This window comes from Neovison vison, chromosome 13, assembly GCF_020171115.1.
Source record: "Neovison vison isolate M4711 chromosome 13, ASM_NN_V1, whole genome shotgun sequence".
Lineage (NCBI taxonomy): Eukaryota > Metazoa > Chordata > Mammalia > Carnivora > Mustelidae > Neogale > Neogale vison.
The window spans coordinates 29,424,357-29,447,777 of record NC_058103.1 but is presented as its reverse complement, the minus strand read 5'-3'; the positions used below and the strand labels follow the sequence as shown (position 1 = coordinate 29,447,777).

Sequence of the window (23,421 nt, the reverse complement as noted above, 5' to 3'; positions counted from 1 at the left end):
CTGTGACGAACTCCCTCTCAGCCTGGTCTCTGTGCTTGTCCTTAATGATTTCCCTAGGAGAGATTTCCAGAAGTGGAGTTTCTGGGTCAAAAAAGAAGTATTTCCAGACTGCTCTGCGGCACGGCTGTACCTTTGTGCTTTCCTGCCCACAGGGTGTGGGACCAGCTGCCTCTCCTTCTGGCTGACACTGAATAGAATCCCTTTGATCTGAAAGTGAACTTTGATTCCTTGGCTGTGTGTTGAGTGTAGACTATTTGGAAAATAAGGAAAAATATAAAGCAGAAAATAAAATCAGTCACCATATGACCACTTGAGCTAGTGAACCACTGTTGAAGTTATATATAAATATATAAAACAGAGAAGGATATATACTTATATAATATATAAAATATTTAAAGATATAAAGATGTATACTTATACAATATTTTATACACTATTAGGCTCATGCCATATATTATTTTACAGTCTGTTTTTCACCATATGTGTATATGTGTGTGTACAATTATTTTTCCATGTCATTAAATATTTTTGAAAAAAGTTTTTAGTGACTGCACCATGATGTGCCTTATGGATATTTTGAACAGTTGCTTATGGAATGTCTGATTCAGTTTTTCATATTACAAATACGGTCTATAACTCTTAAAGATTTATTGAGATGTAATTCAGATACCATGAAAAACAACCTTTTGACATATACAGTTAAGTGGTTTTCAGTATATTAAGAGTTGTGCAGTGATCACCATAGTCAATTTTAGAATGTTTTCATCACCCCCAGAAGAAACTTGTACTCATCAGTGGTCACTTTCAATTACCTAATTCACGTCCCTTCAGCCCTAGTCAACCACTGGTCTACTTTGTGTCTCTGTAGATTTGCCTATTCTAGGCATTTTATATAAACAGAATCACATAATATGTGATGTTTTGTGTCTGGTTTCTTTCACTTAGTATGTTTTCAGGGTTCAAATGTGTTGTAGCACGAATGCATGCTTCGTTCCTTTTTTGACAGATACTATTCCATTGTATGGATGGCCCACATTTTGCACATTCTTATTAATCCATATGCATCAGTTGATGGACATGGGATTGTTTCCACATCTGGGCTGTTATCAGTAATGCTGCTGTGAACATCTGTGTATAACGTTTGCGGTGCGTGTATATTTTCATTTCTCTTGGACATACACTTGGAAGTGCAATGGCTGGGTCATGTGACTACTCTAGGACTACTCTAGGCTTAATGTTTTGAGGAGCCACAACTGTTTTTCCTAAGTGGTTGCCCTGCTCTAAAGCTTCCAGTTGCTTCACAGCTTGTCAGCACTTTCTTATCTGCCCTGTTGATTCTAGCCATCCTAGTGGGTGTGAAGTGGGTATCTCATTGTGGGTTTGATTTGTGTCTCCCTGTGACTAATGATGTTGAGCAAAAGTTCATGTGCTTATGGGCCATTTGTGTATCTTCTCTGGAGAAATGTGTAATCAGCTCTTGTGCCCAGTTTTAAGTTGGGTTATTTGTCTTTTTATTATTGACTTGTAATATTTCTTTATATATGCTAGATACGGGTATAGGAGACATGGTTTAGAGATGTGTGATTTGTGGATATTTAGTTTTAAAATATTTGCTGCAATTCTGTGGGCTGTATTTTCATTTTCTTGATGGTAGCCTTGGAAACACAAATGTTTTAAATTTTGATTAAGTTCAGTTTTTCTTCCCCCTCCTTCCCTCCCCCCCTCCCCCACTTCCTCCTCCTCCTTCTTCTTTGGTTGCTTTTGTGCTGTTAGTATTGTTGCTGCCTAATTGAGTTCACAAAGATTTACTCCTATGCTTTCTTCTAAGAGTTTTAAAGTTTTAACTCTTACGTTTAGCTCTATAATCTACTTCGAATTAATTTTTCTATATGGTGTGAGGTAAGGTTCCAACTTGACTCTTTTGCATGTGGATATCCAGTAATCACAGCAGCTTTTATTGAAAAGAATGTTTTCCTCCTCATTGAATTGTCTTGGTGTCTTTGTGGAAATCAACTGAACATGAATGTAAGGGTTTATTTCTGGATTCTTAATTCTAGCCCATTTGTCTATATGTCTATCCTTATGCCAATAACAATACTGTCTTTATACAGTTTAATACAAAGTAGCTTTGTATTAAATTTTGAGGTGGGGGAGTGTGAGTCTTCCAACTTTTATTCTGTTTCAAAATTATTTTGGCTCTTCTGGGTCCCTTACATTTCCACATAAATTTTAGGATCAAGTGGTCAATTATTGGGGGAAAAATTTTTTTTACTGGGAAATTGATAAGGGTTCTGTTGAATCAATAGATCATTTTGGGGGAGTATTGCCATCCTGTCAATATTAAGTCTTCCAACTCATGAACATAGAATGTGTTCTTTAATTTCTTTCAAAAATGTTTTGTACTTTTCAGTGTGCAAGTCTTGCATTCCTTTTGTTAAATTTATTCCGAAGTATTTTATTCTTTTGGTGCTATCATAAATGGAATGATTTTCTTAATATCATTTTCAGATTGTTCATTGCTGGTGTATAGAAAAATACAAGTGATTTTTATATATTGATTTCTTATTCTATAACCTCTGACTTTACTTATTAGCTCTAATAATTTTTGTGTGTGTGGATTCCTTGGGGTTTTCTCTATACAAGATCATGTCACCTGTAAATTGTATAGTTTTACTTCTTCCTTTCCAATCTGATGCCTTTTTGTTGTTGTTGTTGCCTAGTTGCAATGGCTACAGGCTCCATTACAATGTTTAATAGAAATGACCAGAACAGATGTCTTCTAACATAGGGGAAGGTTCCTTTCTTCTAAGATAGGAACTCATCATTGAGTATGATGATAGCGGTGTGTTTTTCGTAGATGCCCTTTATCAGATTGAAGAAGTTTCCCTTTATGTCCGGTTTGTTGAGTGTTGTTTATCATGAAAGCATGTTAGATTTTGTCAAATGCTTTTTCTAATGAGATAATCTTATAATTTTTTGTGTCTTATCCTTCTAATATGGTATATTATGTTGATTGGTTTTCATATGTTAAATCAGCCTTGCATTCCTGGAGTAAATCCCACTTGGTCATGGTATACACTCTTTTTTAAAAATATGTTGCAGGATTTGGTGCACTAACATTTTGTTGAGGATTTTTACTTCAATTTTAGAACGGATATTGGTATAGTTTTTTGGTGATGCATTTGTCTGGTTTTGGTATCAAGGTAACACTGGGGTTACAGAGTAAATTTTGAGGTATTTCTCATTTTTTACTCTTTGGAAGCATCGTGTTAATTCTTTAAACATTTAGTAGAATTCACCAGTAAGCCCTCTGAACCTGCGCTTTTCTTTCTAGGAGGTTTTTTGATTACTCAATTGAATCTTTTGTTACTCTATTGTTTTAATAGATTTGAGAAGCCTTTACTTACTCTCCACTTTCTCGGACGTGGCATCTTTTCACTGGAGCCCTAAGCCTCTGGATCGTGGCAAACAACCCTGGCCAGAAAGGAATGAAGCTTAGCTATTTACTTACTGGTGTCCGAGTGGATGACTTTGAGGACTGGTCTCTGTTTTCTCGCCCAGTAATACTTCGAGCAGCAGTTCATCCCATGCCCTACAGTGAACTCAGTACATGTTGCTGTCAAGGGAAGCAGCACTTCCTGTGTTTGCAAGTGATTGACAAAGTCAGCCCGGTGGAGGAGTCCTGGATTTCCCTGCCAGGAAACTGCCAGCCCCAGCCAGCTTTTAAGCAGAAGGAATGACTTAAGCTTATAAGTCAGAATGATCTTTCTGGCACAGAATGGAGAACCAATTAGAAGGAATGAGAGATTAGAGGAAAGGAGACAGACAAGAGAGGTGAACTGGCTTTGGGCCCTTCCCCTCTTGTTCTGTGTTGCAGGGGGCCTGACTTCTGCAAGCTGTTTCCAGGATGCCCTAGTCAACTGGTTTCTGCCTGGGTTTGGCCAACAGGAAGCATTGGCAGGAAATTAAGGAGCAAGAGGAGAGAGCAGCCAGGATATTTCTCTCTCTCTCTCTCTCTCTGCCTCCAGCAGCAGCACCTCTGACAGACTCATCCCTGCCTCCCCCCACCCCCCGCAGTCCCCTGGGGTTTTGGCTCCCAGGAGGGAGCTTCTGCTGGGTTGTGTCTCCCAGGCTGTGGCCCCAGCTTCTGGGCTCTTGGAACTCCCATCTCATCCCTTTGTCCTTTCTAGTCCTAGGAAAGTTAGTGGCCTCCTGCTGCTTTAGAATTCTGGGATGAGATACTTTCCTGTTTGGCTTCTCATTGGTTTCATTCCCTTAAATCTCCTTTATTTGAAAGATCTGGAGTGATACTTTTGTCCTGGCCGCAGCCTGATAGATATTGCAAAAACCTGGATTGGAGCAGGCCAAGGAGATGGTGTGTGTGTGTTGGGGGAGTTGCAGTGGGAGGGAGGTTGAGGGAGGAATCCAGATGACTGAGATTTTTAGCTTCACTCTCTGGCAGGGAATGGTGTTAAACCAGGTTAAGGATTATAGGAGGAGGAGCCAGCTTCCTTTGGAGGGTGGGGGAAGATACGGGATTGGAGGGCGACGTGGTGACACCTCTGTGACCGCAAGGGGGTGCTGTGCCGGGAATCAGTCTAATTCCAGGGACTTGGCTCAGCACGCTGGTCTGGTCGCTAGGCGATATGTTTGTTGGTCAGGATTTAGGAACTGATTTGAGTATAGATTGGTCACAACCCAGCAGCGTCTGGTGCTCGCTCAGAACACAGAGACTGAGGAAGGCAAGAAGTGAACCCGGAGGGCTGGGGGCCCCAGAATGTACCAGGGGAGCTCCCCTAGAGGCAGAGCAACCAGCAGGGCCTGGGTTTGCCGGATGGGGGGGTGGGGGGTGTGGGGTGTGTGTGGGGGGGTTACTGAAGGGGAGGAGGGACACACATGACAAAGAGCTTTTCCCTGGGCTCTACGGGGCCTAAAATACAGGAGCAGTATTTACCTTTGTAGCAGACTGATACTCTTAAGGAGGTTGAAGTGAAAATGCAGGGAAAGCTGTAAGTCGACAGTGGCCTGAGTGTCAGGACAAGTCAGTCTGAGGTTTAATATACTGTGGAAAATTCCACACTCAGGAGATCAAGAGTGGAGCCCTCTGCCTCCCCCCAAAGTCATCTTTTCCCTTTTTATTGAAGCCCAGGTTCTTGATGAGTGCTCCTGCTAATCAAAGCAGGTCTAGGCATGGCCGAGCATTTTTTCAGATTCTGAAGGCTATGTCCTGGTCTTGCCCGGGGGGGTCCCCATAGCCTGCTTTGTCCCACCCATGCTCTGCCCCAGGTTGCTTGCTGATGCCCGCCTACCTGCCCTCACCTCTCCCAGGCCCCCTCCCCACCTCTGCTTGTCTTTGTCCTCCAGCCGGGGGTCTCCTCCTTTTCCCTAACAGGAGTCCACCCTGGGTGACGTGTCAGTGACAACCTCTGCAGCTCCGTTGTCCATTTCAATCTCCCCTTCCTCTTCCACCTTTATTTATAGTTAGTATCATGCAATTTGGCATTTGGTTTTTAATTACTTCATATCTGTCATGTGCCTCTCTCAAACTAGATTGTATGTTTAATTAATTCAGTAAACTAGCAGATAAGCGAGTGCCTACTTAAGGTTGGGCTCTGGGGCTGTCCCATGTCTAAACTGTTTGTTTTGTGTCTCCACAGTTGCACCAGGGACCATGCTTGCCACAGAGGCCTACTTGTGATGGGGTGGGTCTTTAAACATTTTTCCCTAGCAACCCCCAGGGTGCACTGTGGAAGATAAACTCTACCCGAGTAACACACTCTTGCTTAAGCAAAAGTGCAGTGTTTTCAGTGTACTGAAATCCTCTCCATTTTAGACAAAAACAGATTTTGGTTTGGCGCTGATATGAAACAAAATAGTCTTGTCTCTAACTCCTACCACGTCCACCTTCAGGTTGGATCATCCCAGTCTATGGACTTAATGCAGGTTGTGGGGCTCTAGAGAGTCCGTCTCCCGTGCTCCTTTACTTTGAAAGCGGTGACTCTTTGGGTGTCCTTAATGCCGTTTTTCTCCCCTGCATTGTGTGCTAGCTGCTGTATTTTTCACTCTTGGGATCTGGGTCCTTACTACTGGGATCTTCCTGGGGCTTAGATGCATACAAAGCTGGCCACACTTTAAAAGATCATCTAGTTCATACTCCTGTTCAATATCTTAAAAACTACGACTTCTGACTCTTCAGACAGTGCTCCCTCCACCACCACCCATCACTTGGCTTCCATCATTTCCAGACCATGTCTGGTGTTCATTTTCTTCCCCCAAATGTTCCTGATGCTTCGGGAATGAAAAAAGCATCCATATTTGGAAAGCTCAGAGCTCTCTGGGGGCGGGAGCAGAGCACAGACTGTTCTGTGGAGAAGGAGGGTGTCAGAGCTGGCTCTTCCCGCTCTCTCCCTCATGCCGGGACTGGTGCAGAAGAGTGGGAAGCTGTGGTGGGCTGGGGCTAGCCATCCCGGGGCTGGGCCTTGCTGGTCTGGGCCTGCTGGGGCAGGGCCTTGACCCGGCAACCAGGCAGAGGCTTGCAGCTGCCCTGAATGGTACACAGAGAACTCAAAAGACAGGGTGGGGTTCTCGGCTTTGGTGAGCTCCTACTGTGTGCCAGCTTCTAGAATACTAGTAGCAAATTATTACTAATATCTGCAGCATTAAAGATATTCCTTCTACACACCATTCTAAGCCCTTACCCCTTAACACCCTTCATCCTCACAGCAACCCTGTTAGACAGAAGCAGGTAGGGTTCCCCATTTAAGAGGAGTGAGGGGTGGGTCCCCTGTGCCAGCCCCTGGCCCGTTTTCTTCCTTTGGTGTCAAGGGCTTGCTTCCTAGACTGGGACTGGCATATTGTGTCGGTAGGAACCCCCAGGTGACCTCCAGATTCTGTCCAAGCCGGACTCTGGTCGCGTGGACCCCAGGGTTCCAGGGGTGCAATGGTTTGCTCCCAGGAGCTCTTGGAGAACTTCCATTCCATCTCCGTGAACACACAGACAGCACTCGGGTTCCTATGTAAGCAGTGGAGTTCTTTGGTCCTGTGAGCACGTTCCAGAACCGGAATTCCACAGAAGGCCTCGAGCGAGGCCACCTGCTCAAGGCTCCGTCATGGGCCACACCAACCTGGACTGCGGCCAGCAGCCACTCCAGGGCTTCCAGGCCGAGCCGGCCGCTGCCGCCAGGGGGCGCGGGAGCCGCGTCCTCGCCCGGCGTCCGGGTCGCGCATGCGCCAAGCCCGCCCCAGAGCCCCCGCTCGCCACCTCCCGCCTCCCACCTCTCGCAGCGGCCTCCGCTGCCCTCGCCCGGGCTGACTCGAGGCAGTCCCCGAAACTGGGGTCACTGTGAGATTCGGCGCTAGGCCAGGGGTCAGAGGAGAGGGGTGAGCTTGCCAGGCTTCTTTATTAAGCTCGGGCCGGTTCTGGAAGCGGGACTTCTCCGGCAGGTGCTGACCCCGCCCAGCCTCTGCTGCTTCCCCGCAGGCGTCCGTGGCCCTCGGTGCCCGAAGCTTTCCGGGCAGGCATCACTTGCAAAGGGAAAGGACATGCCAGTCTCTAGGCTGCTGGTGGAGGTTTCGCGGGAGTTAACACGGCCCCCTTTTATCACGGACCGAAAAACCCCCGGTCATGAGGACAGTGGAAGTCCAAGGATGATTTTCCTGGAAGATTGCTTGGTAGATTAATGTACCGATCTTGGAGTGACAGTATCTAGGTCTGACCTTCATGAATTAGGTTTTTGCTGAGGACCCTCTAGGTATCCCGGAGGCCCAGCACGGACAGGTAACTGCTGATGGTGTCTCTTCCCTGGCAGAAGGAGTTTCCGGTCCTTCGGGGCCCGTGGTCCAACCACTGCGGCCCTGCTCTGGCAGTTAGCTCGCGGGATCAGGGCTCTGGGCTGACTCTGCCAGTACTAGCACTCATGTGACCTTGGGCAGATCAGGAACCCTTGTGAGCTTCAGTTTCCTCATCTGCAGAGTGAGCAGAGAAGATAGGAGATCCAGTTTTTTTCCTTGAGAAGCTGCTTTCTCCTTTCTTCCTATTCTTTTCTTTTCTTTTTTTTCTTTTTTTTTTTTTTTTGAAGCCTCTAGATCCCTTTGGGTACCCTGAAAAAAGTAGTTGCATAGAAATCGAAAGGTGGAGGGAATAGAGGTGCGGCCAGGGGTGTCCTTGCAGAGTGCTTGCTTTTGCCAGTGGCTGCAGGGGTGCAAGAATGGGAGGAGCTTTGAGGCCAGGGCCTGGCGGTGGGGGGAGGGGTTGTGCAGCATAAGCCGCCTCACTGGTGATCTCAGGCCTCCTCCCAGCTGGATGTAACCATTTTGCCACTGGTGGGAGGCCACATGCTGTGCAGCCACTCATCTCAGGTTGCTAGTCAAAGCTTCCTGTTTATATTTAGATGGTGTAAGAAGAGTAAGAGCCCTTTTACTGCCGCTGACCCGTATTCATATTTAATGTTGGTGGTGTTAATAGGCTCCTCATTGGTTCTCCTTGTGAAAGCAAGCAGAGACTCAAAGGGACCAAAAAAAGTTTGGGGGCTGGAGTCCGAGGCCAAGGTCCACTCAGGTGCTTGTTCTTAGTTCTGTGATACGTGCTCTGAGTCACTGCGCTTCTTACATTGTTTTGAAAATGTCTTTCTCCATTGCACTAGAGGTGAGTTTCTCCAGGGAGAGGAGCGGGGCCTGTTTTCTGAAGCCCAGCTCGCACCAGAGCACTGCACACGGGGTGCTCAGTGAGAATTGTGGAAATGAAGGAAGGACAGGCACATCTGTTCACTGGCAGCCCTCATTCCTTGCTGTAGTTGGGGCACCCAGGGCCTTCACTTGCACTGTAGGGATCTTCTAGGATGATGAGTCAGTCCGCTTCTCTTAGGAAACCCGAGACCAGAGTTTACATGGCATCATGAATGGTTAAGGTTGAGGGTGTATGCTAAAATGTTAATTGCGTTTCATTCTGAATGGTGGGGATATGGATGATTATTATTTCCTTCTCAGTGCTTTTCTTTCTTTTTCACACACCTCTCAAAAAAGCCGAGCTTTGTCATTGCCCCCAGGAAAGGGTCTTGGTTGGTAATAATAGTTACCATTTATCAAGTACTTATTTCACTGTGTGCCAGGCACTGGGCTGAGCCTCATAGTAATTGTAGTAAGTGCTACTATTCTCATTGACTTGATGAGGAAACAGAGAGACTCTAAGACAGTGAGCAGCTTTCTCAAAGCCATCGAGCTAATAAATGGAAAAGCAAGGGTGTTTGAGTCCGGGTCTGTCTACCCAGAAGCCCTTGTCTTTTCAATCCTTAATATTTTATCCAGCAGTGTGGCAGTTAGATAGTAATGTGATTTTTTAGAACAAAGATTGAAAGTAATCCAACACTTTAATATTATATAACTATAATAATATGCCATGTCCTGTATCAGTTTTGTTCTAGGTATATATCCAAGAGAATTAAAAACATATGCCCACACTTATGATGAGCCCTGAATAGTATATGGAATTGTTGAATCACTGTGATGTACACCTGAAACTAATATTACACTGTGTTAATTACACTGGAATTAAAATTAAAAACTTAATTAAAAAAACAAAGACTGGATGTTAGAACAAGAGCTACAAGAAAATATATGTGTATATGAAAACCAATATGTGAATATTAATAGCACCATTTTTCATAATTTACAGAAAATGCAAACAACCCAAATGGCCATCAAATGATGAATGGAGGAATAAACTTGCTATACCTGTACCATGGACTATTACTCAGCAATAAAAAGAATGGAGTATTTGGAACTAGATAGAGATGTGGTTCTATAATATTGTGAATGTAATAAATGCCATTAAATATTTTTAAAATGGCTAATTTTATGTTATGTGCACTTTCCCTCAATTAAAAAAAAGAATGAAGTCTGATACTTGGTTTAAGAGCTATGAACCTTGAAAACATGCTGAGTGAACCTTGAAAACATGCTGAGTGAAAGAAGCCAGAAACAAAAGGTCTTATATAGTCATATTCCATTGACATGGAATATTCAGAACAGGCCAGTCCATAGAGACAGAAAGTGGATTGGTGACTGCCAGGGTCTGGGAAGAGGGTGAAATGGGGACTGACTGTGCATGGGTATGGGATTTCTCTTAGGGGTGATGAGAATGTTCCTCTATTAGCTAGTGGGGACGGTTCCACAGCTACGTGAATATACTAACACCACTGACTTGTGGTTTTTTAAACAGACTAAGTTTTGTAATATATGTGTAATGTATCAGTAAAACTGTTTTTAAAATATGTATAGAAATATAGCAAGTGAATAAAATGTTCCCACTTGGAGACCTTCCAGCCTCCTATTACCTAACAACTATAGTGGTCTCGAGAATAATCTTGGTAGGTACTATTTTTCAGGTGCGTACTGTATGTTGGGTACTGTTCCAAGCACATAACAGTTTGTTTTTTCTTAAGGAATTTATTTATTTATTTGTCAGAGAGATAGAGAGAGTACAGGCAGGCAGAGTGGCAGGCAGAGGCAGAGGGAGAAGCAGGCCCCCTGCAGAACAAGGAGCCGGATGTGGGGCTCGATCCCAGGACGCTGGGATCATGACCTGAGCCGAAGGCAGGTGCTTAACCGACTAAGCCACCGAGGCATCCCATTTTATTTATTTATTTATTTAAGATTCTATTTGCAAGCGCATAACAGTTTTACATACAAAGTCAGCTGTGGGTTGGAAACCAAGGAGTCTGGCTCCAGAGCCCATGTTCTTAGCCTCTACATAGTGCTGCTTTACATATGGAGACAGGTGAATCAGAGACATGAGACAGTGTAATGAAAAAGCTAAGAGCAAAAACTCAAGTAAGAGTATCTGGTTGGAATCCTACTCTGCCACTTACCAGTTGCATCATCTTGGCTGGGTTACTTAATAGCGCAGAGACCTCTCTAGAATGGGATGATAGTGAGTCCTCTCTCAGAGCATTCTTTGAAGGTCATGTCAGTTATACCAAACTCTCAGAAGTATCTCATGTGTAGCTAGTACTCACTACCTGTTGTTACTACTATTCTGGTGTAACTAAGTAGTGACTTAATGAGCCTAAGTTCAATTGCAGACTCATTGAGTGAGCATTTCAGATTGAATTAGCATCTCATTTGCTCACAGAATTATGGAAGGGGCTTTGAAAGGTCATCTGCTTTAGCAGGTGAATGTCCGATTCAAGATCTGGCATCTTTTATGAGTGGGGTGTGTGTGTGTGTATGTGTGTGTACATGCACATCTTCTTAAGAAGATGCTAACTCTGGAAAGAAAACAAGAATTTCCAAAAACATCCAGAAGGGGCCAAACGAGTCTCCCAGGTCAGAGACCACTACAAATCAGAGAATCTCTGGATTGACAGGAACTTCATAGGAATTCTGGGCCGGCCATCCCCCACCCCACCAGTATTTGGTGGTTTCCATTGGTTTCTTCTCTCTATTCCCTGTACCGTGGTGTGTCCTCCTTCTGAGTTGAATACATGTGACACCTGTGGGAATCTGGCTATTCTAGAGGTGAGAACACAGGACCAGCAATCTGAGGCTGCCTTTGCCAGGACTTTGCTTTGAAGATCTTCAGTCTCTTTTCCCGAGTTTCTTTTCAGCCTTGGAAATTGAGATCCCTGGAGATTCTTACTATCTTTGAAGTCTATACCACAGGGCTGGGTGATCAGAGACAGGGTATTATAAATAAAGTTTTTCTGGTACTTCCAGTTATAAACTCCCTCATGGGTCATGTTATAACAAACCATCAGAGTAGAGTGCACCTGTCCTGGGTCTGGCTTCCAGAGATGCGGTTAAAGCTAAATAAGGAAACGATACCTAATGTTGTAGTACATAGTTCATGTAATTATGTTTTATAGACTTTATCGCATTGCATAACTTTATACGAAATTAATTCCTTGTTCATTTTAATGAGATTAAAAAAGTCAAAATATTTGTTTTGGCTGTTAGTGCTCCAAAGTTCTACCGTTCAAGCTGGTTTCCCAGTAGTTGAGCCTTCCTGATGTGGACAAGGAGTGGGAGGGCCAGTGAGCCTCAGAGCTGCAGCACTGGGTGGGAGAGATCACTGCTTTTGGGCCCTGGACCTTGACTTCTGTGCATTCCCAATTTGAAACTCATTTTTATTGTCCTTGCTCTTATCAGACCCTGAATATGCTGTCGGCAGCTCAGTGAGACTGGGGATTGTGAGTAGGGTTGAAACGTGGCTTTATCATTTACCAGCTGTGGAGCCCGAAGTTCAGTCTTATCTGTAAGGCGCTGTTAACACCTTCCTGGCAGGGTGGCTATGGGGCCTGTCAAACCCCAGGCAGAGCGCTGGGTGCAGAGGAGGCCTCGATTCAGGAACCTTTATCACTGTTGAAACTCTTCAGTCTTATGTACCCAATCCGGCTCCTCGCTGAGGCTTCTCAAATTTGGACAGTCCTGAAAGAATTGGAGGGTGGTTACCCTTCTGCAGGTTTTGGCGGTGAGATGTACAGTTTTCCACTTCCTCAGCCAGACCTCCAACCATGTCGAGCCCTCAGGGAAATACAACGGAGCTTCCTTTCAGAGATGAGACGACTCCTGCCTCCCACTGGTGTTTGTTACGGTATCTTAGGATACTGCCTGGGGCAGGATACATGTGCCCCCGCTCCTGGGCCCTCTTCCCGTGTCCTTCTAGCCCTCCCACAGACCTTCAGCCTGTCACTTCACTTTTCTGAGACATTCTTTTTCCACAAGATTGGAAAGAGAATGTTGCCTATTACACAGGGCCAAATAGGCCAGTGTCCATGGAAGAGCTTCGAAAGCAGTCAAGTGTGAGCTACAGGCTTTTCTCATCCTGAATTTATTTAAATATGTTAAACCCTTCCTAGACAGGATCTTTCAGAAGTGAGTCTGCCTGTGGGAATCCCTTCCTCTGGAGGAAGATAGTTTTGGGGGCCAGGGGCTACCCAGCATTCTATCAGTCAGAGCACCTGGTCCGCCGATGTCGCCATCCATGCTCTGAAGCTGGCCGCAATGACTGGGCAGCGAGCGCTTGATTGCCACTCTGCAGGCAGCTTTGATCTTGGAGGTGCCGAGCTTATCAAGATGTGCATTGGGTGTTGCTGTCAGACCAGCTATTTGTCAAGTCTGTTTTTCAGTTTTTTGGTCATGCATTTCTCTGGAAAAAAGAAAGGAACTCAAAACATTATTGATGATCGCTTTCCAAACTGACAGGATGTCATCTGACATTGTAATGGGGGCCAGTTTGGGCCATGACCTCAGGACTCACTTCTCAGACAGTGTTGATCCGATCCCAGACACTTGAAAATTTATAGTCTAGTCGAGAGGTCCTGTAAGTAGCTTTTGACAGAGAACTAAATATTCTGGAACCGAGCTGCCGAGCCACGAATTCACTGTGGTAAATCAAGACTCTGCTATTGCTCTGGGATGTGCCTGTGACACATGGAAAGAACATCACAGCATTTGGGAGAAGGAAAGGAATAATGTTCACCATAAAGGGCCCCCTACTTAAGAATGGACCCCCTGCCGGGGACCCATCTGTCACCCCAGTCCTTGGGTGTCCATATATCTCCCTCATTAGAACTCAGGCCCAGAAAGAACAGCAGTGTCTCCTCATAGTGGAGGCTTAAGTTGTGTAACTAGCTGGAGCGTTCTTACCAGCTGTGCTTGTCGATGGATTGCAGCCCTAGATGACTGGATTTCAAATATTTCAGATCTCCAAATACAGAAGGTAGACAAAAAGTGTTGAACTAGATTTGGCTTTTCTTTGAGTCAGTGGGCCTGGCGGGTCCTGAGCACTGTGGTCCTCCTCGGGAGCACTAGCAGTCAGGACCAGACTGCAGTGTTACCCAGTGCCAAAGAATAGACCCATTTTTTTTTTTTTCCTGGCCCTTGGACACACTCTGGAGAATTATTTTTTCTCTATATTAAATTCCTGATATCGACTTACACATTATTTGGTTATTTCTCATGCAAGCAGAGGGCAGATTATGAAACAATTTATCTCTTCTTGTTGTTTTCTGGTGGTTTCGATTTTGCACAAGTGAGCACGTAAAGCACATCTAGGAAGCTCCAATCAAGTGTGTGCCCCTGAGTAGTTTTAGCGCTGTTCTGCCAAATGGTGAATTTGTTCGGTTTGGTTTGGTTTGGTTTGGTTTTTGAGTATAAGACAATTTGTTGTGATAGTAATAATATCTTAACAATAATAATAGCAAACCCTTATTGAGTGCTTTATGTAAATAAACTCAACTAATAATCCCATTGAACTCATTCAGTTTATCTTGTATTCACCTCCAAAGAAAATTTCAAGAGGTTGTAGCAGAGTTCACACTGGAGAGAGGCTGCTTAGTGATTTTTTTTTGCGACTGCATAAACAAACTTGGCTCTAAACAGGAAGGGATTGAATATTGAGCATCCAGGATTGGAGGGGCATTAAAAAAGGTATTAGAACTGTATTCCTTCTGTTTAAAAATTGAGTAGAGACTTGGAAGATAAAAATAGACATAAGTCAAGTTTCTAGAATTGCAAACTGCAGTGTCTGAGATGCAGAATACCCTGGATGTAGTTAATGGCAGATTAGACATTGAAGAAATTGGTGAACTTGAAGGCGTAGTAATAGAAGCCATTCATAATGAACAGAGAAAAATATTCTTTTTCAAAAAGTGGAGAGAGCATAAGTGAGCTGTGGGGTAACTTTAAATGGCCTAATATGCATATAATTGGGGCTCCCTAATGAGAGAGGTAGATAAAATTTTTTTTGAAGAAATAATGGCTGAACATTTTTCAAATTTTATGAAAATTATAAATCCTTAGATCGAGAAAGTTCAGTGGAGCCCAAGCACAAGAAACATAAAACTGAATCAAAACACTTCAAATCCAAATTGCTCACAACCAGTGATGAAAAGAAAATCTGAACAGGAGCCAGAAAGAAAGACACAGCACATGCAGATGAACAAGCATAATGGTGGTGGTGGATTTATTGTCAGAAACCACGGATATGAGAATATAGTGGTGTGACACCTTTTCCATACCAGGTGGGTGGGGAGTGAACTATCAGCTCTGATTGCCATAGTTAGTGAAGATATCTGTCAAAAATGAGGGCCGAGAAAGGCCTTTTTCAGACATACAGCAGTTGAAAGTATTCATTAGCTGGACTGCAAGTCCAGGTTAAAGGAGTCCCTTTACATAGAAGGAATATGATATCGGAAGGAAGTCCGAATCCATACAAAGAAAGGAAGCGCGTTGGAAGTCACAGCTGTGTCCATGGCTGCTATATGTGTTCTTCCTTATTATTTAGATGTCTTTAAAAGATAATTAGTCATTTTCTTAAAAATAATAACTATATAGGATGGGACTGATAACCTGTGTGAAAGTAAAATGCATATATAGTGAGAGGATAAAGTCTGGAAAGGGAGAAACGGAAGTCTGCATTTGTGAAGTTGTTGACCGCGATAAGTTAAACTGTAAAGCACCCACTGACAGTTCTGCCTGGAGACGTCAATACCCATTTCCATACGTGATGGAACAAGTCCACAGTTGATTGGTCCATAAAGATACAAGACCCTGGAACAAAACAGTCTACCCGTTTGACCTAATTGACATTTATAGGACACGCCACCCAACAAGAGAATACATGTTTTTTTCAAGTGTAATGGAACATTTACCAAGATTGACTATATTCTGAGCCAGAAATAAGTTTTACAGATTAGAAGGGTTTGAGTGCATTCTCTTACCTCTGTCAACCCTCAGGTCAGTGATTCACTACAAAGACTTGCAGCATTCAGAAAAGCTGCACTATTCACCAGTTTCTGTTGATCACAACAAAAGGCTGCAGATTATAATATGTAAAGGTGCTTAGGGAGTGCCCAGTGGAACAGACCTTAATTATTCAGTGTTTAGCATCTCCAGGGGTCAGACTGATACAGTGTGGCGCAAGGCCTTCACCCATAAATCACATTGCAAGTATAACTATCGAGTATGGCCTAAGGCCCCAGATACACAAAGAGATTTTTTATGAGGTGGGATGGTCCAGGGTCTTACAGGGTATTCCCCAAGAACTGCACAAGGGCCAGTCCTTTCTTGGGAACATGCAAAGTTGGAAAATCCCAAGCCTGCTTCACCTTTTTCTGCACAGACCATAATGGAATTAGTTTAGGAATCAAGGATAGAAAGATCTTGGGAAAATGCCCAAGTATTTCGAAACTAAATAATACACTTCTTTAAAAAATTTTTTAAAATTTTCCATTCAATTTAATTAATATATACTGTATTAGTTTCAGAGGTAGAATTCAGTGATTCATCAGTTGTGTAGAACCCCCAGTGCTTATTCCATCAAGTGCCCTCCTTAATGCCCGTCACCCAGTTACCCCATCTCCCCCCACCTTCCCTCCAGTGACCCTCAGTTTTTTCCCTATAGTTAAGAGTCTCTTATGGTTTGCCTCCCTTTTTAAGTCTTATTTTATTTCTTTTTCCCTTCCCCTATGTTCATCTGTTTTGTTTCTTAAACATATGAGTGAAATAATATGGTATTTGTCTTTCTCTGACTGACTTATTTCACTTAGCATAATACCCTCTAGTTCCATCCACATTGTTGCAAATGGCAAGATTTCATTCTTTTTGATAGCTGAGTAATATTCCATTGCATGTGGTTGTGTGTGCGTGTGTGTGTGAGAAGATGTGGTGTGTATGGTATGCATACCACTATTGTCTTTATGCAACATCTGTCGGTGGACAGCTGGGCTCTTTCCATATTTTGGCTGTTGTGGACATGACTGCCATAGACATTGGGGTGCATGTACCCCTTCGAATCACTATGTTTGTATCCTTTGGATAAATACCTAGTAGTGCAGTTGCTGGATAGTAGTGCAGTTGTAGGATAGTTCTATGTTTAACTTTTTGAGGAACCTCCATACTGTTTTCCAGAGTGGCTGTACCAGTTTTTGTTCCCATCAACAATGTAGGAGAGTTTCCCTCTTTCCACATCCTTGCCAACATCTGCTGTTTCTGGACTTGTTAGTTTTAGCCATTCTGACCAGTGTGAGGTGATACCTCATTGTGGTTTTGATGCTGAGTGATGCTGAGCTATTTTTTCATGTGTCTGTTGACCATTTGTATCTTCTTTGGAGCAATGTCTGTTCATGTCTTCTGTTCATGGATTTTTTAAAAAAAGGTTTTATTTATTTGAGAGAGAGAGAGAGAGAGCACAAGTGAGAGAAGGGGAGGGAGAAGCAGACTCCCCACTTAGTTGGGAGCCTGACATGGGGCTCAATCCCAGGACCCTACGATCATGATCTGAGCTGAAAGCAGTCACTTAACTGACCGAGCCACCCAGGTACCCCTTGATGTTTTGGTTTTTGGGTATTGAGTTTGATGAGTTCTTTATAGATCTTGGATACTAGCCCTTTATCTGATAAGACATTTGCAAATATCTTCTCCCATTTCATAGGTTGCCTTTTAGTTTTATTGACTTTCCTTTGCTGTGCAAAAGCTTTTTATCTTGATGAAGTCCCAGTAGTTAATTTTTGTTTTGTTTCTTTTGCTTTTGAAGACGTGTCTAGCAAGAAATTGCTGTGGTTGAGGTCAAAGAGGTTGCTGCCTGTGTTCTCTTCTAGAATTTTGATGGATTCCTGTTTTAGGTCTTTGATCCTTGATTTACATTTAGGTCTTTCAGGCATTTTGAGTTTATTTTTGTGTAGGGTATAAGAAAGTGGTCCAATTTTGTTCTTCTGCATGTGGCTCTGCATGGGGCTGTCCAGTTTTCCCAGCGCCATTTGTGGATGAGACTTTTTTTCCATTGGATAGTCTTTCTTGCTTTGTTGAAGATTAGTTGACCGTAGAGCTGATGGTCCACTTTTGGGTTTCCTGTTCTGTTCCATTGATCTGTGTGTCCGTTTTTGTGCCAGTGCCGTACTGTCTTGACGATGACAGCTTTGTGATATATAGCTTGAAGTCTGAGATTGTGATGCCTCTAGCTTTGGTTTTCTTTTTCAACATTCCTTTGGCTATTTGGGGTCATGAATGAAAGAGGAGAAATAAAAATCATAAATAAATAATACATTTCTAGAGAAGAAATCAAAAGTTAAATTAGTATTGTGAACCGAGTGAAAATAAAAACAACATATCAATATTTGTAGGATATTGCTAAAGCAGTACTTAGGGAGGAATTCTTTTTTTTTAAGATTTTATTTATTTGGGCGCCGGGTGGCTCAGTGGGTTAAGCCGCTGCCTTCGGCTCAGGTCATGGTCTCAGGGTCCTGGGATCGAGTCCCGCATCGGGCTCTCTGCTCGGCAGGGAGCCTGCTTCCCTCTCTCTCTCTCTCTCTGCCCGCCTCTCCATCTACTTGTGATCTCTCTGTGTCAAATGGATAAATAAAATCTTTAAAAAAAAAAAAAGATTTTATTTATTTATTTGTCAGAGAGAGAGAGAGAGAGCACAAGCAGGCAGAGCGGCAGGCAGAGGCAGAGAGAGAAGCAGGATCCCCACTGAGCAGGTAGCCCCATGTGGGACTCGATCCCAGGACTCTGGGATCATGACCTGAGCCGAAGGCAGCAGCTTAACCAACTGAGCCACCGAAACACCCCTAGGGAGGAATTTTTGATTAATTGCCTATATTAGGAAAGAAAAAAGGTCTTGGATTTATACTTTAGTATCTACCTTAAGAAACTAGAAAAGGAAGAGTAAATAAAATCCAGTGTATGCAGAAGAAAGGGAATAATACAAATTAGAGCATAAATAAATGAAACAGAAAACAGGGAAATAATAGAGGAAAATTGGAAAACCAAAATCAATGAAATCAAAAGATCTTAAATGAGAGTTTCAATAAAACTGATAAACCATTAGCCAGACTGTTCAGGATAAAAAGAGAGAACACAAGTTGCCTAAATCAGGAATAAGACAGTTGCCATCATTAGAGATTCTATAGATATTAAAGGGAGCAGGGAATATTATAAAAAAAAAACCCACTATGTCAATAAATTTGACAACTGAGAAGAAATGGACAAACTACTCAAAAAATATAAACTACCAAAACTTACTTAAGAAGAAAGAGATCATCCAAACAACCCTATATCAAAGACCTTGAATTTATAGTTAAAGAGCTTCCCACAAAGAAAACTCTAGGTCCAGATGGCTTTCCTGGTAAATTCTACCAAAAACATAAGAAAAAAATAAAAATTCCACACCAACTCCTCCTGAAAATTGAAGAGGAGGGAATAGTTCTCAAATCATTTTATAAAGTTAGCATTTACACAAATACCAAAACCATTACAGGAAAACTATGGACAAATATTACTCATGCATATAGATGAAAAACATTTTAAGGAAAAATTTAACAAATCTAATCTGACAATATTAAAAAGAATAATGCATCATAATCAATGGGGTTTATCTCAGGACAGAAAGTTTGTTTTTAATATTTGAAAAATCGGTGTAATTTACCAGATTAAAAGACTAAAAGAGAAAAAGGCATGTGATAATCTCAATGGACAAAGAAAAAGGATTTGAGAAAATCCAGCATCCATTCTTGATATAAACTCATAGCCAAATTGGTATAGAAGGGCTCTTCCTCAACCTGAGAAAGGGCAACTGTGAAACACTGACAGTTAATATCAAACCTAATGGTGAAAGACTGAGTGCTTTCTCCCTAAATAGGAATGAGGTAAGGATGTTGCCCTCACCAGTACATTCAGCTGGAGGTTTTTGGGTAATAAGACATGAGGTGATACATGGAAATAAAAGGCATCCGGATTAGAAAGGATGAAGCAACCCTGCCTGTATTTGCAAACAGCATGATGGTTTGTGTAGAAATTCTAGGGAATCCACAAAAATGGGTGATAGAACTCACAAGTAAATTTAGCAAGGTTACAGAATTCAAGACCGATATTCAAGAATCTAGTGTGTTTTTTTTTTAAGGATTTATTTATTTATCTTTGGGGTGGAGGGGCAGAAGGAGAGGGTGAATCTCCAGCAGACTGCCTGCTGAGTGAGGAGCCTGATGTGAAGCTCGATACCATAACCCTGAAATCATGACCTGAACCAAAATCAAGAGTCGGACACTTAAACCTCCTGAGCCACCCAGGCAGCCCAGAAATCTATAGCAATGAACAAAAGGAAATTGAAATTGAAACAATACCATTTACAACACCATAGTAAATACTAAATACTTAAGGGTAAATCTGAGAAAATGTTCCCAAGGCATGTACACTGAAAACTACAAATCATTGTCAAAAGATGTTAAAGACCCACATAAATGAAGAGACATGTTGTGATGATCATGGGTTGGAAAACTCAGTATGGTTAAGATGCCAGTTCTCCCAATCAAAATCCCAGCTAACTTAAAAATATATATATAGACAAGCAGATTTTATATGGAAATGTAGAAGACTAAGATTAGCCAAGAAAATTGATTAATGGGAACACAATTGGAACACTAACACTACTTTCAAGATTTATAAAGTTACAGGAGTCAAGACAGGGTGATGTTGGCATAAATATAGACAAATGGCTCATTGGCACAACAAAGAGAGTCCAGGAAAGACTGTACCATCTGATTTTTCACAAAAGTACAAAGGCAAATCTTTGGTAAGTGGTACCAGCATACTTGGCTATCTATCTGTAAAGAAGTAAATGCCGATCTCTACCTTGCAACATGTACAAAGATTGTTTTAAAATGGATCATAGACCTAAATGTAAAACCTAACCCTATAAAAGTTTTACAAGAACATATAAGAAAAAAAAATCTTTGTAACCTCAGGCTGGACCAAGATTTCTTAGATATGAAACCCAAAGCACAATTTAGAGGAGGAAATATTGACAAATTTGACTTCATCAAAATTTAAGATTTCTCTTCTTCAGAAGACATGTTAAGAGAATAAAAAAACTTTATAGCTGAGAGAAAATATTAGTAAATCACTTATCTGGTAGAAAACCTATATTCACAGTATATTAAGAACTCTAAAAACTCAGTAATAAGAAAACAACCCAATAAAAATGGGTACAAGATTTAAAAAAAAAAGGATACAAGATTTTAATAGACATTTCACCAAAAAAGATACTTGGGTAACAAATAAGCACATGAAACGTTGGACAATATCATTAGTCATTATGGAAATGCCTGTCAAAACCACAATGAGATACCACTTCACACCCATCAGGACGGCTATGGTAAAACAGACAACAATGAGCGTCAGCCAGCATGTGGAGAAACTGGAAACTCCCCCCTCCCCGCCCCTGCCACTGTAATCTGCTGGTGGGGATAGTAAGATGGTATTACCACTTCAGAAAACGGTTTGGTATTTCTTAAATATTAAAAATAAATGTATTATCTGACCCAGTAATTCCAGTTCTAAGTATATACCCGTTAAGAGAATTAAAAACATACGTCCCCACAAAAAATGATGCGTGGGTGTTCATGGCAGCATTATTTGTAGTAGCTAAAAAGTGGCAACAATCCAAACGTCCATTAGTGGCAAATGGGGAGATTTGATGCAGTCTATCCAGACAGGAGTATAAAGAAATGGAGGACTGCTATAATTTGGAGGCACATTGGAAACATTATACTAAGTGAAAGAAGCTAGACACAAAAGTCCACATATTCCATGATTCCGTTTTGATGAAATGTCCAGAGAAGGTAAAAATAGGGAAATAGAAAGCAAGCTAGTGGTTGCCTGAAGCAGGGGTGGGAATAAGGATTGACTTCTTGGGGCAGAAAGGATCATTTGGGAATGATGGACATGTTCTCCAACTGCACTGTGTTGACGGTTGCACAGCTCTGTGTTTATTAAAAGTTCTAAGGGGTGTGCTCAGAGCAGGGGGCCTGAAGAAATGGCCCCTCTGTTTACAACACACCCAACAGGAATCTGGGTTCATTGTGACAAGGAGCACAAAATTTGTGGCCTTCCTATGAACAAATACCCTACATGTGTCACAAAATAAAAATAAAATCTAGGTTGTTGAATTGTACTTAAACTAGTGAAATTTATGGCATATAAATTATCCCTCAATAGAGCTATTTAAAATAAAATGGTGTGCAGTAATCAGAACAGCATAATATTGAGGAAAGAATAGACAAAGAAATGAATGGAACAGAACAGAGAGGCCAGGAAGATACCCTTTCAACTATAGTCAACTGATTTTTGACAGAGGTGCAAAGGCAATTCAATAGGGGAAAAGATAGTTTCTCTAACAAATGGTGCTGGGCACAACTGGACATTCACATGGAAAAGACAAAAATCTAGACACAAACCTTAGACCTTTCACTAATGTTAACTTAGAATGGATTGTAGCCCTAAGTGTAAGATGCAAAACTGTAAAACTTTAGAACACAGGAGAAAGTCTAGGTGACCTTGGGTGTGGCACTGGGGTTCTAGATACCATTCCAAGATCACTGGATCCATGAAAGAGAACATTGATAGTGTAGACTGTGTTTAAACCAAAAACTCTCATTCTGTGAATGACACTGTTCAGAGAATGAAAAGACAAGTCATAGACTGGAAGGGGATAGTTGCAAATACATAAAATATCTGATAAATGATTTGTATCCAAAATATACAAAGAACTTTTAAAATTCAGCAATAAGAAAACAAACAACCTAATTGAAAAAAGGTCCATAGATCCCAACCAGCCACTTTACCAAAGAAGATATACGGATAGAAAATAAGCATCAGAAAAGTGCTCCGCATCTTATATCTTTAGAGAATTGCAAATTACAACAGCAAGGGAACACTACTACACACCTATTAGAGTGACTGAAACTGGGGTGCGGTGTGGCTGAAGTCATGATCCCAGGGTCCTGGGATCGAGCCCCATGTCAGACTCCCTGCTTAGCAGGGAGTCCGCCTCTCCCTCTCCTTCTGGCCCCCTGTGCTCTTTCTCTCACTCGTGTTCTAGCTCAAATAAATAAAATCTTAAAAAGAATGACTAAAATCCAAAAACAGTGATAACACCAAATGCTGACAAAGATGCTGAGCAACAGTTAGTCTCATTCATTGCTGGCAAGAATGTGGAATGGTACAGCCACCCTGGAAGACATTTGGACAGTTTCTTACAAAGCTAAATATAATATTGTTTCAAAGCTATTCATAAAGTATATTTATGTCACTCTTTCTTACGAAGTCTCACTCCTGGTATTTACCTACTTGATTTGAAGTCTATACTCACACAGTACCCTGCACATGAAGGTTTATAACTGCTTTATTCATAATTGCCATAACTTGGAATCAACCAGGTTGCCTTTCGATGGATTAATGAATAAATGGAATATTAGGTAGGGACAAAAAGGAGTGATTGGGCCACAGAAAGATGTGGAGGAACTTTAAATGTTAAGTAAAAGGAGTGAAAGAAGCTAGTGTGAAAAGACTGCATACTGTATGATTCCAACTGTGTGACATTCTGCACAAGGCAAGACCATCAAGACAGTGAAAAGATGAGTGATGGCC

General features: G+C 42.2%; 1 protein-coding gene and 1 non-coding gene across 3 annotated transcripts in view; both read left to right on the top strand.

Annotated features, from left to right (window-relative positions):
* TTC7B (tetratricopeptide repeat domain 7B) overlaps window positions 1–23,421 on the top strand; it is a 247,564-nt gene that overhangs the window by 38,247 nt on the left and 185,896 nt on the right. The window lies entirely within an intron of this gene.
* LOC122894747 lies at window positions 21,778–21,907 on the top strand. The gene has a single exon (XR_006381819.1). It is a non-coding gene; the product is annotated as a small nucleolar RNA SNORA11 (small nucleolar RNA).